At 36.9% G+C, this 23654-nt stretch overlaps 1 pseudogene; it reads right to left on the reverse strand.

Annotated features, from left to right (window-relative positions):
• Positions 1-15387: 15387 nt before the first annotated feature.
• LOC149145973 (subtilisin-like protease SBT3.6) lies at positions 15388-15763 on the reverse strand (annotated as a pseudogene).
• Between the last annotated feature and the right edge of the window lie 7891 nt (positions 15764-23654).

Here is a 23654-nt window from a genome sequence, read left to right on the forward strand (position 1 = left end):
AGGAAGGTTAAATTCTTATAGAGATTCGTGAGAGAGTCTACTGATAGTGGCTTGGAAGACTTTGAAATTATTATTTGGAGCATTTGAAATATGGCTTCAGTTGTGATGATGATCATAATTTCACCATTTCGACACATAGTTACTCTTTGGGAGTGTACATAATTCAATTGACACCAGGGGACTAGCTAAGGTAAATGATGGGTTTGTGGGAACATGAATTGGAGGGAGGGTAGACTCCCATAGATTCAATTCACCACTTTGATCTAAGAATTTATGCTTCAACCAACTGTGAAGTTCGAACAAATCAAACTCATAGTTTGTTTCAGCGATTATATATTGTAAATCGACTAAGGGTAGATGATCCAGATAAATAGGAGGGGGTAACATGGGATTATCCTCTAGTTTCTTTCCCTTGTCATTAGGCATTCTACTCTTAGGAGGCATCATCAAAATTTAAAGGAAAAAATAGAGGTACGATGACACTAGGATTAACTAGAACATGACGCTGACTACATAATGATGGAGTGGGGTCTCTGATAGCGATTGGATCATTATCGACGGGCAATTTTCTTGTTACTACGACAACGTGGAAGATTGACAACATGAACAGGTCGTGCAAAACAACGAAAGAAAGGAATTTGTGGCTTAACAGTGCTTAATAAGGTAATTTTAAAGTTACCATTTTGTTTTTACAGTTAACGGGAGCGGGTCCATTACAAAGGGAGCATGAGAGATTTAATTGGTGTAACGATTTGCTAACATGGGCAAGGGAGTTCCTGATGGCAGCCTTTGATTGGGAGTGGGACGGATTGTCGGGACAGATTAAATGGAATGGAAGATTGTGGGAGTGGGGTCCGCGAGGTTGAGTTGGAAGACGGTGAGTGGAGGGAAGGTCAGATGGGGTGGCGAGTGGTCATTGGCATTGAAGTATGTGGTTAACGTCGAACGACTTTCAGGTGGGGGGGGGGGCATGATGAGTGAAAGACAAGGAGGGTGCGAAACAAGGTGAGGGTGACATGTAGCGGATCTTTTCGGACACCTCCCCCCCACCCCATGGGTAAAGTGGGATGGGGGGGGGGGCATGATGAGTGAAAGATAAGGGGGGTGCGAAACAAGGTGAGGGTAACATGTAGCGGATCTTTTCGGACACCCCCCCACCCCGTGGGTAAAGTGGGATGCGGGGAAAGCACTCCCCGTTGTTGATCCAAGCCGGGGAAACGTCAACCGTTGATCCTTGCATGGTTTGATAATCACATGCCATCAACACTTTTTGTCGCATTCAACCTTTATTACAACTTTTGAAATGTTTATAAATAATACACGCTATTACAAATAATTAATCATGTTTAAGCTCATGATTAATTTATTTCAAACCAAATTAATAAAATCTAGGGTGCATTTGATTTTGCAAGCCCCTTTAATTTATTTTTCTAAGGTTTTTTGATTATTTTTCTTTTTTCAGTTAACCACGATTAAATGGTGTGATTAACTACACTAATCTAGCTCAATCATGATTAAACTATGTGATTGATTTATTCACTCACCTAATTAAATTTATTTTCAGCCTAATCACATTTAAACAGTGTGATTAGACTAACTATTTCTAATTCTCCTATTTACAATGTGGCATTTAAACAAGTTGCACACTTTATTTACAAAAATTCCTGAAGTATGCTTTCATGCAATTTTGATTTTTCTTGGTGGCATTTAGACTTTCTCACCTAGGGGGACATTTTCATATATTTTTCTCTTTTTGTTTTTCTTTTCTTTTCTTTCATTTCTTTCTTTATTCTATTTTTTTTGTCCCCTACAATTTATTTTTCTTTTCCCCTCTCTCTCTCGCTATATATATATATATATATATATATATATATATATAGATATATATATATATATATATATATATTTTCTTTTGGAAATATATTTCAGACATGAAATATTATTTACATTTTTCAAACATAATCATAAAGTAAAAACAACTCGTTCTATGAAATATAGGACCCTAACAATTGTAAATAGTCCTAGACTTGAAGGAGAATTCTCTTTTTTGGTAGGATAAGATAGTATAATAAATAAATAAATAAAATAGTAAAGAGAAAAATAAGTCCTATTGTGAAAACTAATTTACTAGCAAAATTAGACATGAGATTTTCTTGAAAACCGGGCATCTGGTAGGAAAAGTTCGCAATAACATCTGTAAGTTTATGTTGGTTCAAATATTGTATGATTCAAAATTATTCATGTTTTGTACTCGCGTCGGCAGATGTGAGATTCCTTAAGGTCCGCCTTCTGACAAGTCTCATCCCATTGACTCCAACACATCATTTGGGATCAGGGATAAATATTTCCATAAGTACCTTGAGGCTTGAATTCATTAATGGTAGGTTCACTCGTTGATGATAATGGAAATACATCAAGGTTCCCTGATTGTCAGATCTTGTAGATGATTCAATGACAACTCATTCATTTGTACCTGTCAAGATTTGCTTAGGTACCTTGGTGCTCATTAACATTAATGGTGAGTCGTCTTCTGTTGGTTAACAACATACATCAATGGACGGTAATCCAATCCTACAAATAATAAGGCTAAGCTAATTAATTTTGTTTTATTTAAATTTGATTATCATCTCTTTTTTTAAATATCATATTTTTTATGATAATAGAAAATTTAATATTATTGTTATTAAAAATAATTTTAAAAGATGATAGTTAAGCCAAAAACATTCTAAATTTCTAAACTTCTAAGCATTTTTATATAATTTTACATAATTGTTTTTATAACTAAAAATTTGATTATAGAACGAAATTGCATATTATTTTAGTTTAATTTTTTTTGTTTTTAATATTAAGATATGCTAGAAAATAGAGAGATCGTAGAGAGATTGATTGCACACACAAAAATCAAACTTAGATATTTTTATTGATCACAAAGGTTACATATATATAGGACATAAATTACTGACTTTGACACATCTAGATCAAGACTACAACTCATACATTCGAAACAACAACTTCTACACTGACTCATTGTAACTTCTAATGACAATTACACATGACATGGAAGCATTACTTCCAACACCCTCCCGTAATGCTTATGTGGAAAACATTAAAAACACATATTGCAACAATAAATAAATCTTTGTCAAATTTGTTTGATATGGTCATCACTAGCACTCATATCCATTCTGAAATCTTTCGGTTTCCGATCTTTTCTTCACCACACTTTTGAGCTTCCTACTTGATCCATTTAAGACATAATCGCTTCTAACGATTGTTGACGTACTTTGCAGAATTGACGCTTCCCAACCTCCCAGAGCACAATAGGTCAGTGTCGATACCAAACTATCCCATGGAACTGCAATCGTCTGTGAATCCACGACCCTCCACAACCTTCATTAGTTATCTAGAATAACATTCTGGATACAAAATATCTTCAACAGACAATTCTACAACTTGACCTTGTATAAAATACCCTGTACTGATGCTCCTAGAGCACAACGGGTCACACCCAATTGACCTTATTAAGAATTACTTGTGACTAATGCTCCCATAGCACAACAGGTCACATTAGTCTATTAAATGATTGGCCTGTTCTTTGTGGTTATGCATAATTTTATTTATTTATTTATTTGAAGTATAATACAACTTCACAATAACATATCAATAATAATGTGCGCTAACAAATATAGAAAATCTACCCATCAACAATAACAAGTGGATTAAAATTTTGGTAATTGGATTGATCTTCGAAACTGGTTGCCTGCCCGTTAAAGAAACAACTCTAGGTCATTTGGATTTGAGCAAGGACTCCTTACCAAATTTGGAATGAACTCCATTGCTTCCAACCGATCCACCTGCGGTAATGATGTTGTTCTGCACAAATAGGGCTTTGATCTTCACATCAGCAATGGACAACCATAGTCGAAGTTGACCTTTTCCACTCTGGAGGTTTTCCTCTTCAGATGCTTAAGCTCCCCCATAGATTGGTGAATCTGGTCCGGAAATTCTACATACAATCTTAGAGCGTCGATTTTCCTTTTACTCATCATACTTCTGGTTTTCAAGCCCGCGGCCCAAACAGACAGATTGTGGGCATTAACCAAGCTCACTTGTACGACAACATTCACAATATCGCTCTGCTTGGACTTCAGAGTCACATATTCCGCCATGTGTGTGTTTTGATAAGCGAGATTCACTACTTTCGTTGTCGTCATTGAACCCAAAATCGTAGCCATTACAATAACAGAAAGAATAGTAGTCGATGGACCCTGGCGATTTGATCTCAAGGCGCATGCATAAAAAACAACGACTCGAAATAACTCTCCCAAAGGAGCATATAACCATAAATTAATGGATTAAATAATTGTAAGAGAAATCAAGTTGTCCTGGTCCACCCTTTTGCCAACACTACCTTGGAAAACATGTAGAGATGACACTGCTAACCTTTGATGTCGATATTTCCTTATTAAGGCATTGATTTGTTGCAGAATGCGAATTCTATGGAAGGGTGATTGCATGCCTTTAAGCTATCATTGAATACTGAGAATGTGCACTCCCAACACAACGTTTAAAACAACACGAAGCTATGCCTCTCACCAAATCTCTACGATAGACTCCGCTACGATTTACAAAACTATAAAAAAACAAACACACACAATACTCAAATCTAGACAGTGGGATAAGTCTACACACAAAACACAACAATATTTTCTATAATTTTTCACACACACATCTATGCTACAACTGCTCTAATTATAGAGCAATACAATTCAAAGTTCTCTCACATCTTCCTGGCCCTCCCTTGAGGGAGTCGAGTCAGTACTAGCTTTGATACCATGCTAGAAAATAGAGAGAGCTCAAAGAGAGATTGATTGCACACAACAAATCACACATGTATTTTTATTGATTACAAAGGTTACATATATATAGGACATAAATCACTGACTTCGACACATCTAGATCAAGACTACAACTCATACATTGGAAATAACAACTTCTTGACTGACTCCTCATAACTCTTAATGACAACTACACATGACATGAAAGCATTACTTCCAACAAGATATAATTTTTATTAATATTGAAAACTAAATATTTTATTAATAAAAAATTATGATTTATTATAATATAAACAATTCACACCGCATCAAAGTAGTTCTTGAAAGTGAGGGAGATCAATAGGGCTGGCACATTAAGGTTTGGAGAAATGCCATTCTAAAATGAATTGATAGAAAAAGAATCCACATTTTTTTAAGGATGTCTAGCAGAAAGCTCCTAGGGTTCTCCACATGTCTCTTTGAACTTAGTGAATTAAGTGTATATGTGGACCATTGGAAAGTCTCGAATGAAATATGCAAACTTTCATTTCTAGGCACGACACAAAGCTTCTAGAGCTTCAACCCACACATTGAATACAAACTCCTTGCTGAATTAGGGGAATTTTGAGGTCTAAAATGGGCCTCCAAAGGAAATTTTAAAATAATAGTGGAAATAATAAATAAGATTAGATTACATCATTAAATTTTACAGGGAAAAATAAAAATAAAAAAATTAAACTCATATTTTCAACTTATATCCCTATGGGTTTACTCAAATTTCAAGCGAAAACACTCGTTGGATGCAGAATTTGATTCCCTGTCCAAGGAGTACCCATGTTGCATAGTTTCGATGGACCCTGCTACACAAAAAATAAGAAATACATGAAAAACGTGATTGCAATCACATTTTTCCATGTATTTCTCATTTTTCGTATAGTTGGATCTATCGAAAGTATGCAACATGAGTACTCCTTGGATGAGGAATTAAATTTTGCAACCAACGAGTACTCCCGCTCGAAATTTGAGTAAAACTTTAGGGATGTAAGTAGAAAATACGAGTTGAAAAGTAGTTTTATTATTTTATTTTTTTTAATCTTTATACTTTTTTACTTCAAAAATGGTAAATCATGCCCCATGGTTGACATCATTATCTTGAATGCTATTGGTTCTTATAAAGTTTATTTTGGCTGTACATTTTTCTTAGGAGGTCAATTTTAGACCTCAAAATTCCCCTTATTGACATGCAAATTCATGTCAAACCTAAAATAAAATACTACAAACTACGGAAATTTAATTATAGTGACTAAAAAAGTTAATGGTCGTTACGCGAGAGTGATTACAAAAATAAAAACCAACGTAAATGAACCAATACGAATTTAAATAAATAAAATTAAAATACTTAACTTTTTTTTTCATTTTATAATATTAACCTTAAGCATTGTAATTTGAGTTTTGGTCAAACAGAAAATTAGAATTAGTTAAGGTCAACTCACTTATAAATACGTTATACCCGCTAACAACAAGAATATTAATAACAGAATAAGAAATAGTTTTTAATCATATAAAATATTCAATTTACTTTTATTTTATAAATTTAAATTTGTATAGTGTATAAGTTTTATTACTCAATTTTTTACCATGTATACATATATTTATTTTTTAAATGCTATTTTTAATTTTATACTAATATATTACAAAATAGTTTGTTTACTTGGAAATTATATATATATATATATATATATATATATAGAATTGAAATTTATTGACATTTAAAAATTTTGAACTTTATATAAAGTATAACTATATAAAGTTCAACAAAATCATTAGTATTGAAAGCTAGTTGCTTAATGATACGAGAAAGCATATAAAGATTAAAAGTTATAAAAAAAACAAATTCAAATCCAGATTGCCTTGAAGATGGACTGGTATCATTATGAGAATTCAATCCTTATCCTAAAGACCACCTTATACATTGCTTCAAACTTGGCTTCCATCAGCCTAGCCAAAACTTTCTTGTTGTTGGATTCATTTTTCTTCCAGAACTTGAGCTACAAAGGCTTTTTTCTAGAACTTGAGCTACAAAGGCAAAGGCTTTAGTTGGCCCATACAACTTAGTTGATTTGAAATTTTTTGTTTCTGGAAAAGCTAAAAATGAAAAAGCCAACCATAATATCATTGTTCAATTTGTTATTAGTCCCTGCCCTTTTGGGGCAGTAGGACTATTGTAATTGATTTTTAGCGTTTTTATTAATAAGCACAGAAACCAAGAAACAAACGAAACTCATTAACCTAAGTTTCAAGTTTATATTCAATAAATTACTTTTTTTTAACCAATAAGAAATTTCTAGCCGCTATTTCGACCACTAAGAATTTTAGAGATCTTATTTGGCCTCATATCGAGGCCATGATCTGGGCAAACTTAGGATAAATCTTCATTTAACTTATGGATTCAATGAATTTCTGAAAATGGAAACTAATACTAGCATTAATTAATAAACATTAAATATTTGTTATGTGGGTACTTGGTAATGTTTACTTAGTTAATATATCACACGACACACCACCACATCAGGTGCACAGATGGTTGTGTGCATGTATTGGTGTGGTGTCAACCTAACCTCTATCAAAGAGATGAAATCTCGGTGGGCGCAACTATGATCTCCTTATGTTTCTTCTCCTCCGGACCTCTGTTAGAGAGTTGAAATCACACACAACTGAAATTTCCAGTAATTAACCAGAGCTCTATCATCAACCAGACCTCTGTCAGAGAGCTGAAATCACGCACAACTGAAATCTCCCAGTGTGCGTGACTGTGATCAATTAGTGGGAAAGATGTTGGGTATTTTTAATGGAGAAAATACCAAAAACCAAACAAATAAACACCACACAGAGGCAATGCTCTGTTTCACTGTTCCAGGATCTTTTGCACAGGGAAGCTCTTAAAAACAAATTAACTCAGAACACAGCATTACACAGTCACAAAACATTTCTATTGATTAAAATATAAAGCCTGATACAAACTTCATCCTCTTTCACTCAGAGGGATTTACCAAAATTACTTTCACCCATCAAAAACAAAAACACTGTCTTTTCTCTCCACCTGAGAGTTCACTGTGCTGGGTTTACTGCTGTAAAACCCCTTTTACATTCACTGCTGTGAAAAACATTTTACATATACTGCTGTAAAATAAATTTACATATATTCACCATTTACACTGCTGTGTAGTGCATTTCTTCATCCGCTTCTCCTTATTTTCTCTATTTGTTGTCTCGAGCTCACACATTGCACTGCTCTGCATTCATCCTTGCAAAAACAAATCAACACATAAAAAAAACATCTGCCGCTTCCCTATTCTTTTCTTCATGCACTGCTGTGCATTTTCTTGGCTTTTTGCTCCTCCTTCGTTTTACAATATTTTCTACTGCATAAAAAATTACACTGGGCAACTCATAACAAAAAACTGGCATATGCGTTCTTCTTTTTCACCATGCACTACAATGCATTTTACAACTTACCATATATTTAACCTACGCTGCCCCCTCTTCTCTTTAACACACAACGTGTATATTTCTTTTAATGTAATTCACATGTGAAGACAAAAATAGTCAACACACGAAAGCTGCCCATACTTCCGCTATATGAAAACATTAAAATTAAAGATTGCGCCTAACATCTACGTACAGACATTAAATTCCATTCGCGGCGGTCAACAGAGAAAACCAAACACTCCACGTAAAATTAATTCGTTGCAGGCCCGTATGCAGCTTCAGAGATCGACGGCTGACAACACGCAACCAGATCGGACGACTGTGATGAATATCGGAAGCCACTTTAATGCTGAGCTTTAGCACCCGAGAAAATTACGTTGGCTGATGTCAGGTGAGAAACACGTGGCGCCACCATATTCCATCGGGTTCGTTTGCCGGATTATTCCTTTGCCGGAAAGCTGGTCCGAGAAGTTCCAGGCGGGTATGCTGAACGGTTTCTGGCGATGTTGCTGCTGCGTTGAAATTACAATTTCAACACTCCCCTTTAATTTCAATTGTTGGGCATTCAATCTTACCCAAACACTTCCTCACATAGAGGGATTCACTAACTGCTGTTACAAGAATATCTTCCTCACATAGAGGGATTCACCAACTGCTTCTGATGCAGTTCCACAACCAATTAAAATTGTCTTCCTCTTAATAGAGGGATTTACCTCAGACTGTGCTTAAGAGCACCTTCCTCATGACAGAGGGATTCACCATGTGACTGTGCTTAAGAGCACCTTCCTCATGACAGAGGGGTTCACCATTACAATGTGCTAAAGAGCACCTTCCTCTTGACAGAGGGATTCACCTGTGACTATGCTGAAAAGCATCATCCTCTTGATAGAGGGATTTACCACACTATGTTGAAAAGCATCTTCCTCTTGACTGAGGGATTCACCATGACACTATGCTGAAAAGCACCTTCCTCTTGACAGAGGGATTCACCAAGAACTTCACTTCCTCTCACGGAGGGATTACTCCCAAACACTGCTTTAGATGCAGTTTCAAATCAAAACATTCATTGCACTGTTGTGCATACTCATTACATTGTTCTTTTATGCTGCTGCATATTCTCTGCTGCACTGTTGTGCCATCTTCTTTACTGTGTCTACCTCACACTGCTGTGTCTACACTTGCACTGCTTGTGCACTTTTCAAAGACAAAATACTCTGTCTTTTCTGGAACAATTACACTGTCCCAACTTACAAATTTACACTGCTGTGTGTAAATATTTCTTACACTCACTGCTGTTGCATATATTGCATTTCAATTCAATGAACAACAAATTCATTACATTTACCTTTACTGCTGTAAGGAAAATTTCTTTTGCATGTGCTGCTGTTCAAAACTTCTTGCTGCTGCATTTTTCACATTTGCATTGCTGTGTGCTTCTCCTTCTTGCCATCATGCTGCTGTCCATAACTTCTTGCTGCTGCATTTTTCATATTCACTGCTGTCCATACCCATAACCATAGACTGTCATCCCTGGGTTTTTATTTGCTGTTGCGTTGCCTCTGCAATTTGCACTGTGGCTGCCTTTTGTTTCATCATACTGCTGTATGCCCATACTCTTGGCACTTCATTCTCCACACAAAAAAAATAACACGGGCTGTTACTTTTTACACCCTTGCTTCACACAATCTTCAGTTTCATTTTTTTAATTACACAATGCACTGCTGTGCAATTTCTTTCATTTTTCTGCTGCCACACATTATCATTCACCCATGTGCATTAAAAATCTGTTGTCCCTGTTTTTCTTTATGCGTTTCTTTGCATGCTACATTGCATAAAAAAAAACATTACATTTTTCACTGCTGTGTGAAAAATTTCATTGCATTCTCAGCCACTGGGCATTTACGCTCTGTTGCGTTTTGCCTTCTTCTCATTTTCTTCTCACTGCTTTGCATTTTCATTCCCAATACAAAACATTTCCATCTGCTGTGTATTATACTCACTCTGCTGTGAGTATATTCTTTCACATTACATAGAAGGAAACTACCTTCCATTGCTATCCATTTCAATGCATGTGCACCACAAAAAAAAATTCAAACTACTGTTCACTCTAATCCATGTGCTCCAAAAAAAATTTCCAAACTGCTGTTTTATGTTCTATCTTCCCACTGTTGTGAGGGTCTCCATGCTTTGCATTTTTCTCTTATCTCGCTGCTGCTCTTTACATTTCAGCGCTGCCATCTTTTCTTCTTTATGCATTTTTGTGCATATTGCATAAACACAAAGCAAAAACATTGTTGATTTCATCACTGCTGCATATTACCTTTTAGAGGGATTAACAAAGATTTCATTTGCAACTGCTGCGCTGCAATACATCCTCCATCAACAAATGACTGTTAATACAGTTCAGCAAACAAACAAAAATTCAAGCTCCCCTTTAGTGTATGCTTGTCTTCTTTTGGCAGACTCTTCTCAAAAGAAACTTAGATCGGCTGGAGAGCTCAAGAGACTTTCTGACTGTATTTCCTTCCTTCTCCATACTTGTGTAACTTTCTTCTTTTGCATGGGTCTAGCTTGCATAGGAGCCCATGTTAAGTTACAATCACGTGCCATATGCCCAATGTTATGACACTTGAAGCATTCAACTTTATTCATGAATAAGAATTCATGATTTCTTCTTGTGAAATTATTTCTTGGAGATTGTCGGGGACCACAACATCTATCTCCATGAAATGCTCTACAGTCTTTTGCCATATGACCAAAGTTTGAACAAGCATAACAATAACCAAAAAATGAACTTTGGTACCTGGGACATGGAGGTTTTCTTGATGTACTTCTGAAGCCTTGCTGCCTTGAGATCCTTTGATGATCACCATTGCCTCTTGCCTTCTTGCCATCAGCTACATTTCTTCTTGGAGCTGGTTTTCTACTTGGAGCAGGATCTCTTCTATTGCAGCCTTCATTTTTCTCCTTGCCTTTGCTAGAACTAGGAGCTTCACAACTTCTTTCTGGCTTCTTCACATCTCCTTTGCTTAAAGCATCTTCATCCTTGTTTGAGGATTCACCTACATACCCAAGTCCTGATTTATCAAATGGAGATCTGTGATAGCTGAGCATATCATCCAAATCTTGAGAGCTCTTCATGATCTTGTTCATCCCTTCAACCTTCTTCCTGAGGAGGACAATCTCTTCTTCCAACTTTTCACATACATTATTTTTCTTTGCTAGTTGTCCCTCAGTTTCTTCCTTGCTACGAGTAGCTTCAGCTGCTACTATTTTGAGGGAGATAATATCAGACTTCATTTTGGAGATTTCTGATTGACTGCTCTCCATTTTCTTTTCAGCTCCTTGTGCCTGCTTCCTGGCTTCTTGTAGATCAGACTTAAGGGAGGTGACCTCTACCTTGTACTGTCCAATCTCTTCTGCAAGTTTGTTCACAATCTTGTGCCTTTGTTCAAGTTGACTTGACAAGGCGTCTTCCTGCTTTTTTGCTCTGTTCAACTGATTTGTCATAGACATGACTTCTTCATGATGCTTCCTCTTGCATTGATCCAGCTCCATCTTGAGCTTGGCAAGCTCTTCATCCCTTTCTTTTACTTGAAGCTTGACGAGGTCAAGCTTTTCATTCTCAGCTTCTATGATGGGTTCTTCTTGACTCATTGTCATGGTCAGTGCTCCCTTTGCATGAAGATCATGCAGTCTGTCCCAAATATCCTTTGCTGATGTATATTTTCCTAGATTCTTCTTCACAGAATCAGGCAGTCCATCCAAGATTAGTTTTGCTGCTTGTGCATCATACTCCATGGATTCTTTATCCATCTTGCTATCATCAATCACTGACTCCCAGACTTCAATCCCCTCAGACATTAGGAAAGCCCTCATCATTATTTCCCATACATCAAAGTTTCTATCAAACTTTGGGGTTTCAAATAGAATGTATTCTAATGGATTGCCTTCTAGTTTAGTAGAGGGGGGGGGACACATTTTTAACAGGCTTAGAGGCTTTCTTCTTTGACCTTGCCATTCTTATCTAGGCTTCAAATACTTGACTGTGTTTTTTTTAAAATCACTGACTGTTCCTTTAACAGTAACAGAAAGGAAAGCTTTGAAAAATACCTTAACTCTTTTGGCTGAGTCTTCACACTGCTGGAGAAGCTTGACTGCTGCAACAACACCTTCCTTCAGCTTCTTTGAGTCTTCAAAGAGCCTGGACTAGCTCCGATACCACTGTTGGGTATTTTTTCAATGGGTAAAATACCAAAAACCAAACAAATAAACACCACACAGAGGCAATGCTCTGTTTCACTATTCCAGGATCTTTTGCACAGGGAAGCTCTTAAAAACAAATTAACTCAGAACACAGCATTACACAGTCACAAAACATTTCTATTGATTAAAATATAAAGCCTGATACAAACTTCATCCTCTTTCACTCAGAGGGATTTACCAAAATTACTTTCACCCATCAAAAACAAAAACATTGTCTTTTCTCTCCACCTGAGAGTTCACTGTGCTGGGTTTACTGCTGTAAAACCCCTTTTACATTCACTGCTGTGAAAAACATTTTACATATACTGCTGTAAAATAAATTTACATATATTCACCATTTACACTGCTGTGTAGTGCATTTCTTCATCCGCTTCTCCTTATTTTCTCTATTCGCTGTCTCGAGCTCACACATTGCACTGCTCTGCATTCATCCTTGCAAAAACAAATCAACACATAAAAAAAACATCTGCCGCTTCCCTATTCTTTTCTTCATGCACTGTTGTGCATTTTCTTGGCTTTTTGCTCCTCCTTCGTTTTACAATATTTTCTACTGCATAAAAAATTACACTGGGCAACTCAAAAACTGGCATATGCGTTCTTCTTTTTCACCATGCACTACAATGCACTTTACAACTTACCATATATTTAACCTATGTTGCCCCCTCTTCTCTTTAACACACAACGTGTATATTTCTTTTAATGTAATTCACATGTGAAGACAAAAATAGTCAACACACGAAAGCTGCCCATACTTCCGCTATATGAAAACATTAAAATTAAAGATTGCGCCTAACATCTACGTACAGACATTAAATTCCATTCGCGGCAGTCAACAGAGAAAACCAAACACTCCACGTAAAATTAATTCGCTGCAGGCCCGTATGCAGCTTCAGAGATCGACGACTGACAACACGCAACCAGATCAGACGACTGTGATGAATATCGGAAGCCACTTTAATGCTGAGCTTTAGCACCCGAGAAAATTACGTTGGCTGATGTCAGGTGAGAAACACGTGGCACCACCATATTCCATCGGGTTCGTTTTCCGGATTATTCCTTCGCCAGAAAGCTGGTCCGAGAAGTTCCAAGCGGGTATGCTGAACGGTTTCTGGCGATGTTGCCGCTGCGTTGAAATTACGATTTCAACAAAAGATGGATGGGATTACAAGGAGGGAAGAATCTCTCCCGGTGTGCATGACTGTGATCAATTAGTGCGGAAGATGGATGGGATTACAAGGAGGGACGAATCTCTCGCAAGTGCAAAATTAGATGACCGCCCTTTCTGAAAAGATTCAAGAGCTTATTTCACCTGCAATAGCCCTCATGCTCATCTCGTTTATTCAGGTAGAACTTGCTTCTTTATTCAAGCTTAGCCAGGCTCGCCCATTCAGGTAGAGCTTGCTTCTTCATTCAATCTTAGCATAATCATTTTATATAGATATTAATTATCTTTTGAAGAAATGCATTCATCAACAAAGTCTCCTACTTCCTTTTAGTATATGAGAAACTTTTGACAACCTAAAAGACACACAGATTAGCATAACAATTAATATAAGCTTGGATGTGTTGCTTAATGGCCTTTCTCACTTTTAGTGGGTTTGCTTACTTATAACTTATATATGCTGATTACGATGGGCTAGCTGCTAATAACTATGGTCATGTTATAATTAGTATGCAGGTGTAGGCTATTATTCGTCGGTTTGCTTAGCAGATCTCTTTGGTGTGGGAGATGGATTCAATCTGCTCTTGATTGGCCTCTACTGATGCATGAACTACGCTCGGTGTATGCTTGAAATTCATGGAAGTTGGCTTATATAAGAAGCGATCTCATACCTTATTTATGGTGGTGTGAAGAAGGTGAAAATCCTTCCGCATCGAAACCGGTCCTTTATATCCGTAAACAGGTAACCTGCGCCTGCCTTACCTACTACTGATGAAGCTATGGGGTCCACTACGGGCCTATTCTACTCAAATGCACATGAATTTCCCACAGTTCAAAGCTTACTACACTCCACTACAACGACTATGTGGAATTTCCAATGCTTTACAACTAATTGTAAAGGCCAAACTGAAGGTCGATTTTCTACATTTGGGCTACTTTCTTCGCGTGCAATACCCTAATTTACTACTGGAATTTGAAATTCCCTTACTACTTACTGCGGCAGTTTAGCGATTGCACACCACGTGCAATACCCTAATTTACTACTGGAATGTGAAATTCCCTTACTGACCTTGCTTGCTACTGGAATGGGTTGGATGGTCTTGCTTTCCAAGGGTGTTGGTCCTGTCCAAGCGTAGTTGGGTAGGTGAACCCTGTAAATGGTAGCAAATATATAGGTTTTTTCTTGCTTGTTCGTCAAGCTTTCGTGCAAGCATCTATGCTATAGCAGCATCAAAATCGCTCTGTTTATTTTCGTCTCTCCCAGTATTGCTCACACCACTTTGTATTCCCCATTGTCGAAAACTAAAATAAAAAAATCTAACAAATAACTGCAATTAAGTTTTCTATCATAAAGTTCGCTCGTTGTCACTAAGACTTACACAGCACGCCCTTACACTCTCTGTCACTAAGACTTACCAAGAATTACGCAACAAGAACCACGTTGTCTCACGCCCTTACTCTCACAAGTGGCACACATGCATAAAGATGGAAGCTGACCTACAGTTAACAAATGGAGATGGGAAATGTGTTCTTGTGTTGGTGGGGCAATGTTTCCAACGTTGTCAGGGATGTTTCCAGATTTGAATTAAAGCGATATTATAAAATTTTGAATTAAAGCGATATTATAAAAAATTATGAAATTAAAGCGATTTACTTTAAATTTGTATGCATATATACTTTCAGAAGGCATAGACGGCTTCCTGTAGTGTAATTCATCTGGAGGAAGCCCCTGCCCTTGTATGCAGTTGGTAAGTCCCACTTGGAACAATATTAACAACACCAGGTAGCTTTGAAAGAGAATCCACTTGCTCTGGAGTGAGTTTTGTAGAAAATCCATTCACAGTGTGCTTGTAGCTATACAGGATAGCTTTTCTAGCTTCTTATTTATTGCCGAGAACAACAACGAGAGTCTTTACGTGGATAGCATCGGGATCATCCTCGCCTACTGCCCTGTCCATGTACACAATTTGCACGCTGCCCTTATCGGTCTCCTTCGTTTGTTCTTCTTTGTGTCGGACGTTCGCCATGACAGTGGCAGTGAAGGTTCAAGTGACAATGAAGTGTTGCAGTTACGGGAGGATGGATATCATGATGCAAGTCATAACCCCTTACCTTCATTATGGGTAGGTAGGGGGGAGCATCAGTGACAAAATAATAAGCCTTACCTTAACATACAGTCAGTCTGTAATGAACAACATAAGCACCATTAACCTTTACACTTAGCCAGAAGGTTTACCTACAACTAATCACAACCTTTTTTCAACAGCAGGAACTCCGAAACTTCTCCGCAACAACTCTGAGACTATCGCCGACCCCCGCCCTTATAGTTTAGAGATCAAGATCGAGATAAAGACCCAACTTACCTTAGTACGGTTCCATTTATTCCGGCCCCCCACTACTACTTACTTTGAGGCAGTCAAGCGCATCTTACATTACTTAAAAGTAGGGGTATGGTCTTCGTTTTCGACCAAAGAGAGATCTGGGTCTCAATCGCTCAATCGGGTCTCCGGTCAAAGCAAGTCGTTAGGCGGGATAAGATGCAGCAAGTCATAAATACAGGAAGTGAATAAGGATATAGAATTGGTGTTTTATCTATCATGATGAATCTCAAGGAAAGAATCAATCTAATACCAAGACCGGAAAAGACGAGAAATAAGTGCAAAGAACGGCTTCAAAAGGCCTTTGCGTGTGTTCTAAGGTCACTTAATGTGTAATGCAATAATGAGCGCGTAAGCCAACGGGTTCGAAAAATAGTATGATATGGAGGAAGATAACCCAGATGCGGCAGGGGCGAATTGAATGGAGACTATTAGTTACTGAATAAGCTTAATCTGTGGAAACCTGTAATCTAACTAGTCATCCCATATTATAGAAATGTAGTCTTCTATTGTTAAATTGTGAACATTTTGTTTTCCTTTTTTCAATCTTTCAACTTTTTGAGTCGTAGCTTAGTTTGTCACTGTATGAACTCCAAAAGTGCAGACTCTTCATTGACCTATTATTACTTTTAGCATTCAAACCCACATTTTATCAATTTTAGTGAATATTTGAAAAATTCATATTTTTCTTCATAATTGATTATAACTTGGAAATTTTGAGACAGCACTGGATTGAAGGATCTCAACTGCAGAAGTCAATGGAAACTTTGCACAGTCACGCAGGTGCAGCTGGCATATTAAATCCTGGTTTCTAATCAACATATCTTTGTATATTAGATTGTTGTTTCTGAAACATTTTAAAGATCGTTTCAAGTTCTAAGTATTTGACATAAAAGATATTGTTACTGTCTTATCTAGCATATTTATTCAATAATGTACTTTCCATATGCATTTGTATTCTAGGGGCGTTCATATCCTTGTATAAAATGGACTGTCATTACTGCATTGGATCGATTTGCAAAATTTCGAGCTTTCCATTGCCTTTCTTTTTGAACAAATATTTACGATTCTTTTGACTTCGTTGTTTCTACGCCTTGATTTTTCTTTTTGCTACACTCAAACTTGAAAACTTCTCTTGTGATTGGCAGGGATGTATTGAGACTTACCTAAACATATCTTTTTCAAAGAAGCTGGAGACCCCACTTATCAGGTGATCCTAACGACACTTGTTGTAATCAGGTCAAATACAGGCAACAATGTAGTTTATGAAATTGGGAGCAAAACCAAACACCTACTACACCAAAGAAGATGCCAGGTAACCCTACCTAAAAGCTCTATATATTTTGTCCTTTCTCAGAGATTAGTCGTAGAGCCATTTCAAACAGGTTTCTCTCATGTATCCAATTACAATAAACTAGCTAAAGCAGATTGACTTGAACAAAAAGATTCTTGGAGCACCCGTAGAAGGCCACTGATATCTGTAGGATATTTCTCAAACTTGACTTCAACCTTAATCAAAACTATGCCAATTTGGAAAAAATACCTGATACACAACCTGTCACCTATTACGAAATGGCGAAATGGCCCTCGGTGAACTATTAATTATTGAAATAACATAAGAGTTAGGAATATCTGTGCTTCACATGATTCTAGATACTGGGTTAACATGTTATCATTTTGTATCTATTAGTGTTGCTTTTACCCTGGATTCTCTTTTATCTGATTCATCAACATTAAGATGGTTAAAAGAAAACCGTTTGTTGTTTTTTTTTTAATTTATATTGGAGGCGTTTTTAGTAAGTTTATTGGTGTAGATTAGTGTGTTTCAGATAGGGGATCTGTACCAGTAATCTGTTAATATTGAACAAACGAAATACCCAAGACATTGATGACAACTAATTAAGCAAACCCTTAAACTAATACTATTGTTATATCTATCTATGATATTTAACCAAAATATAATAAATGATTATGACGCTCCCTGAAAAACTGACAGAATTTAGGTTCTACTTCGTTATTGCATGGCAGTATTTGAGGTCCACCTGAAAGGTCTGGTAATTGATGTTGATGTTGAGTTTTGTCTTTTGTGAAACAGGTCAGTCTCTACAGAAGTATCTAGTGATTTCATTATACAAGTAAATGGTGTGAAGTATCTTTTACACAAGGTAAGCACATCATCTTTCACTTCACTCTATATTTTTTGCTAGTTCTGTAATTGGCATGATTGTAGCTATTTGTAAAACTTACAAATTGCAACTTATCTGACGCAAAATGTCGCGTTTATGTTTACAGTTTCCTCTACTTTCAAAGTGCGGCCTATTACAGAGGTTAGCTGCAGAGGCTTGTGATTTCGAGAATGATATAATTAAGCTCCACGATTTTCCTCTTGCCTTGGTCTGAAGATCTTGGAATTGTCAACCGATGCATTGACGCAATTGCCCTCTAGTTTAATAAAGGAGTTGCTCATGTAAGATGGTTGGTTCGTGAAAAAAATAGGTAGTTCAACATTCAAAGTACCAGGTTCATGGTCTCCTGCTATCAACTTGGACCATGGTGAGAACTGTAGAGACTTTCTATCTTGAGAAACTGTCTTTTTCACAGCCTCTGGAATGGGTTCTACTTACTCCACTGTTAGTGGTGCTTCCATTGGTTTAATTGGCGCAGCACAACTAGCATGAACCTGCAAGTATAAAAGCTAAAAGCTAGCTAGCTAGTATTGTTTTTTCTTGCTATACTACTTGTGCCAAATACAGCTAGCTGCTCCTTCAACCAAGTTGTCCTTAGTCTTCTCCTTAAAGCAGGGACTAGCTGCCCTGCAACCCATCTTGTTTAAACAAAAATCTCCATTTTTTTTTTATAAACCATGTTCTCCATTACTTCACATAAATCTCCATTCTTTTTTATAGACCATGTTCTCCATTACTTCTACCTCCTCTTAGTTATTACTAAAACATCCTTAATGATTAAAATGATAAGTAGGCAATTCATTTTTTTAATAGCAACACATTTTTATTAAATAAATTTAAATGCCTCACTATAAACGTATGCTTCACTTTTTCCATATAGACCGATATTTACAGTTTTAAAACCATATCACCTTATTGGCCTTGGAATGTATATGCTTTGCAACCCTTCCCGCATAAGATGCATTCTTAGTGTTGCACAAAATATTGTCACCATGACATTCTGCAAGTGGTGTGAGTCTATCACCACTCATACTTTCCTCCTTCGCAAGTCTTAAACCTCAGTTCTTCATGTCAAGCCTTGAAAATAATAGAAAGCCCTTAAAAGTCTCTAAAACTCTGGTTCCGCACTTTCTCTTAGCATTACCTACGATCCCGCACCTACTAGTCATGTCCCCTATGTAACTGACCACTCTGTCTCTGTGTAATGGGTGCGGACCCCTGTAAAAGTCAAAAGGTGCAAGTACAGTCTTAAAAACTCACTTTGAGTCATTTATGGAAACTTCTAGAAGGAATCTTGAGGTGACAAATTCGCTCCTTTAAGGTTCATGCATCCCATACCTTAAGGAGCTAACCCCTTGATGTGAGGAGCTTATCCCTTTGAAGAAGGACTCTATCCCTTCATAGGTGGACCTGTAACCTCCTTCCTTTGCACTATAAAATGAAGCATTGGGCTGGTTACTGGGGAGGTGTAAAAGCTGAAGATTTTTTGAGGTGAAATGCTGCTGGAATTTAGTCTTCCTAATTGAGCTTTTGATCTCATTTGGAAGAGTGTGAGGCTTGTCAAAGTAGAGGAGATTCCTGTTTCGAACCCTGGGAGGAGCTTGTACAACATCAAGGCACCAAAGGTTGTAAAGTTCTTCTATTTTTAAAGTTAATACAATCAAGTTTATTTTTCTCAATAAGTTGTGTTTTATGGTTTATTTCATGGATTCCTTGATCACCATGGTGAATATGATTTATTATATTGGCTATGTAGGTGTTATTTGATGTGTGCTTATTTTTGATTGCAGGTTCTCAAAAGGAAAATCTTTTGGACGGTCGAAGCGTGGCTGCCACAAACTAGCGTTGGACTTAAGGTAGGGTCTAAAACACCTCTTAGTTTTTATTAATGAATCACAATATATTTAGAGAAAGGTAGATTTGCTTGTCTTGCTTGTTGCTAGATATCTGTTGATACTAGGGAGATTGGTCTTGTCCGCAAGAACGATTTATCCGGCCGACAAATTGGCGACTCCGCTGGGGACTTGAATTTGGTTTTTTGCTTTTCCTTTTTCTTTGACTTGAGAAACTTATCCCTGTTTCTAGTTTTTGCTTAATGTGTGTGGGATTGGGTAGTTTTTAGGATCTGGATTCTTTTTGTTTTTTTTTGAAGTTTACAGGGAACCGCACTTTCTTTTTACAAACAATGTGGACCTCTCCGCATCTTTCCTTTAGTACACAGAGCGGTACCACATCTGGTTCTACTGGAAGCCTGCGGACCCTGTTAAAATTTTTGAAAAACCTAAATTGTTTTCGTCCAGTTAAGTTAACTTTTTATTTTCGGCTTTTAGTGTCTACCCAGATCTGCATGTGTTCTGTCAAGAATCTCTTGTGAGTGAGTTCCATTGGCATTTTTGTTTTAGGTGATTTTCTAGAAGTTTTGCATGCCTGGATTGATTTTCGCTTGGTCTTTGTAGTGACTCAGAGATTAGAAGCCTAAGAAACCTTAGATTACCCTGGTCTTTTTGGTCTTCTTGATGAGTCTGACTGATTTGTGAAATCTGCCCTTGCTGAGAAATAGATTTCATTTTCTCTTTGCAAAGCTTTGAACGAACTTGCTTGTAAGTTTTGAATTTCATTTTTATAAAAGAAAACATAGTTGGGTGTTTTTTGATTGATTTGTTATTCTGAACGAATTAATCCTTAGTTTACTAAATAACTAAGTAAAACGTCCTCAAAAAGATTTAAAGCTTTTATTTCAATTAGGTTTTTAGAAGTTTTTAGATCTCAAGATTGATTTTTATAGTTTTGAGTGTTTTCTAGAAATTATAGAATCTCTTTTGAAAGAAATTGTTTTCTGTAGTTTTTGAGTGTTGAAAAAGAAAGGGATTTTTCGTGAGCATAATTAGTAGTCTCGTTTTGAGTTTATTGAAAAAGACAAAAAAGATTTTCTTTTCATTTACATGTTGAAAGAAAGATTTGTTTTTCAAAGAATTGCATTCTCAACTCTTTCTTTTAGCTAGAAATTCATTGAAGAAAAAGAATTGTTTATCATCTTAGGTGCATTTTTTAGTGTTTTTGGAGTCGAGTCTTCACACCATCAAAGTTTCATCTCCATTCCTATTGACTTAAGAAACAACCCATAAAAATAACGCTTAAATTAAAATTGATCTAGCAATATTTTTATTTCTAGGGCTCTTATCACCAATATAGCTTAGGCTAGTATCTTGGAGTAGGGAGTAATTAACTCTCCAAGATAGTTAAAACAAACAAGTAGCTATATCTTGTGGTAGGAAATAAATCCAATTGTAATCGATATAATCTAGGAAGCTCCTCTTAAAGGAGTCAATCACGAGATCATGTCCGAACCTTTGAGACAATCAAGTCTGTCTCATTAGGAAAGATAGAAGATTTGCGCGTATTAAAAACGGTAAACCTCAAATTTGTTGAAAATGAAACAAGATGATGGAGCTTAGTGTAAAGAAGTCGCCTTAACTAAGTGGGCCCGTAGGCTATTTTTGGCGCAAAGTCTATTTTTAGACATATGGATCATGGTCTATGAGTTGCAGGACGCTATTTGTGGATGATTGGTCATGTTGGTAAAAATAGATGGACTTCTATTTTTAGACATATGGGCAGAGTCTATTTTTAGACTGCCAGGCTAAAAATAGAACAGTCAAATATTATTAGCTCTTAATAATATTTGGACTATAAACATTATCTTATCCTCTTGGAGCACTTCAGTTCGAGCTACGGATGTGGCACATGCAACTGCCAAAAGAAAATACGCTTTTCTAATGGGTCAATTGAGCTATTGCATGATGGACTTCAGTTAGAACTCAAGTGATTGAGTTTGGTGGAGTTGATTGAGGAGTTGATGGAGTTGTGTTCAGTTTTACTTAGTTGAACTAGTTGTATTTAGTCTAACTGCAAATACACTAGGGATGAGTGATGTGAATTAATTATTAATTAATTCACTAATTATTAACTCATAAAGCAACTAAAGAATACATCAGTTAACTTAGTGTATGGACAGTTCAGTGGAGACAGGTGTTAGAGGTGGAGACTACTATCAGTTGTGACTATAGTTGTGCATGAGATTTGCACAATCAATGATTGAGATTGCCAATGAGGATTACGCAATACATGCCAAGGAAAACTAGCTTGGATCATTCCTATTCTTACATTGGATTGCGTAGTAGAGGCAGGCAGACAGCGGAGGAGATTTGGACCTGTGACTTGATTCAGATCTGAGCTAGTTTGTGTGTAACAGGTGGAGATAGTACTGAGTACTTGTGAGGAGTATTGTACTATGTATTGTTACATGTTCTCTATCATTATAATATATAGATAGTGTGGGGTTTTCAGCTGTATGCTTTCCCCATTACATACTGTGTTAATGTGCGCATGCGATTGATGTTTCATTGTTTTTAATTCCGCAAAATTGATGATCAACGTAGAGGAGGTTATGTATTATGCATGCATTCCGCAAATAGTGTATAATCAGGATAATCTCTGTGAATAAGTGTTATATTATTCAAAATTTCTACAAGATTAACCATTGTTGAGGATCCTGGGGTCACTTGTTGGTAAACCTCGGATTGATCATGTCGAGGAGCCTTCAAGGGGATTGAGCTTTGTTACTCTGCCCTTGCGCGTAGATCAGATTATAGACTGTTCCCCCAGTTGTATTTGTTATTGTTGGTATCCTTAGTGACCATAATCTTAAGATTCTTTCCTAAGGTGACGGTGAAGGATGAGTCTCACTATACCTAGAGCAGACGTCGACTAGACTCACTTGGACTCTCTGGGGGGTTCTCTTCACTCGAGATGGTTTTGTGAAGAAACTTGTGCCAGTCTGTTTCATTAAGCAGGTTGTCGGGGTAATTGTTCCAACCGCCCTTTCTGTATTGAATTCTGCGACGTTGGATTTCATCACCAACTAGTGTTTTTGGTACGGAAAGTTACTGTTTGTGTGTGGTTTGAACTCTTAGATTTTTTAGGCGTATGATGCAATTGTTTGGTCTTTAGAGACTTTAGGTGGTTTTATTGATATTTTCTTTATTTGCGTGTGAAGTAATTAAAATATTTAATCATGGCTGAATTACCGAGGCAATCCCGTAGACTTCAGGGACAACCTCCCGAGTATACACCATGCCATCTTGAAGGGCTACGAGCTCTTGTATCACCTAGTGACAGTAGAGTTGGGTCACCGGAAGCTGGAGAGTCTTCTTTAATTATTCATCCTGATTATCAAGTTCAAGCAACATAGTATATTTCTGAACCAATTTCATTTTCCGAAGTTACTGGTAGTTTTTCTTCTACTAGTGAATTAGCTGAAGAACCTGAAATTTCTGAGCTTGCGGCTACTCCATCT

The sequence above is a fragment of the Pinus tabuliformis genome, chromosome X, assembly GCF_031772625.1.
Source record: "Pinus tabuliformis cultivar Carrire ecotype Pingquan chromosome X, CPIR1, whole genome shotgun sequence".
NCBI classification, from domain to species: domain Eukaryota; kingdom Viridiplantae; phylum Streptophyta; class Pinopsida; order Pinales; family Pinaceae; genus Pinus; species Pinus tabuliformis.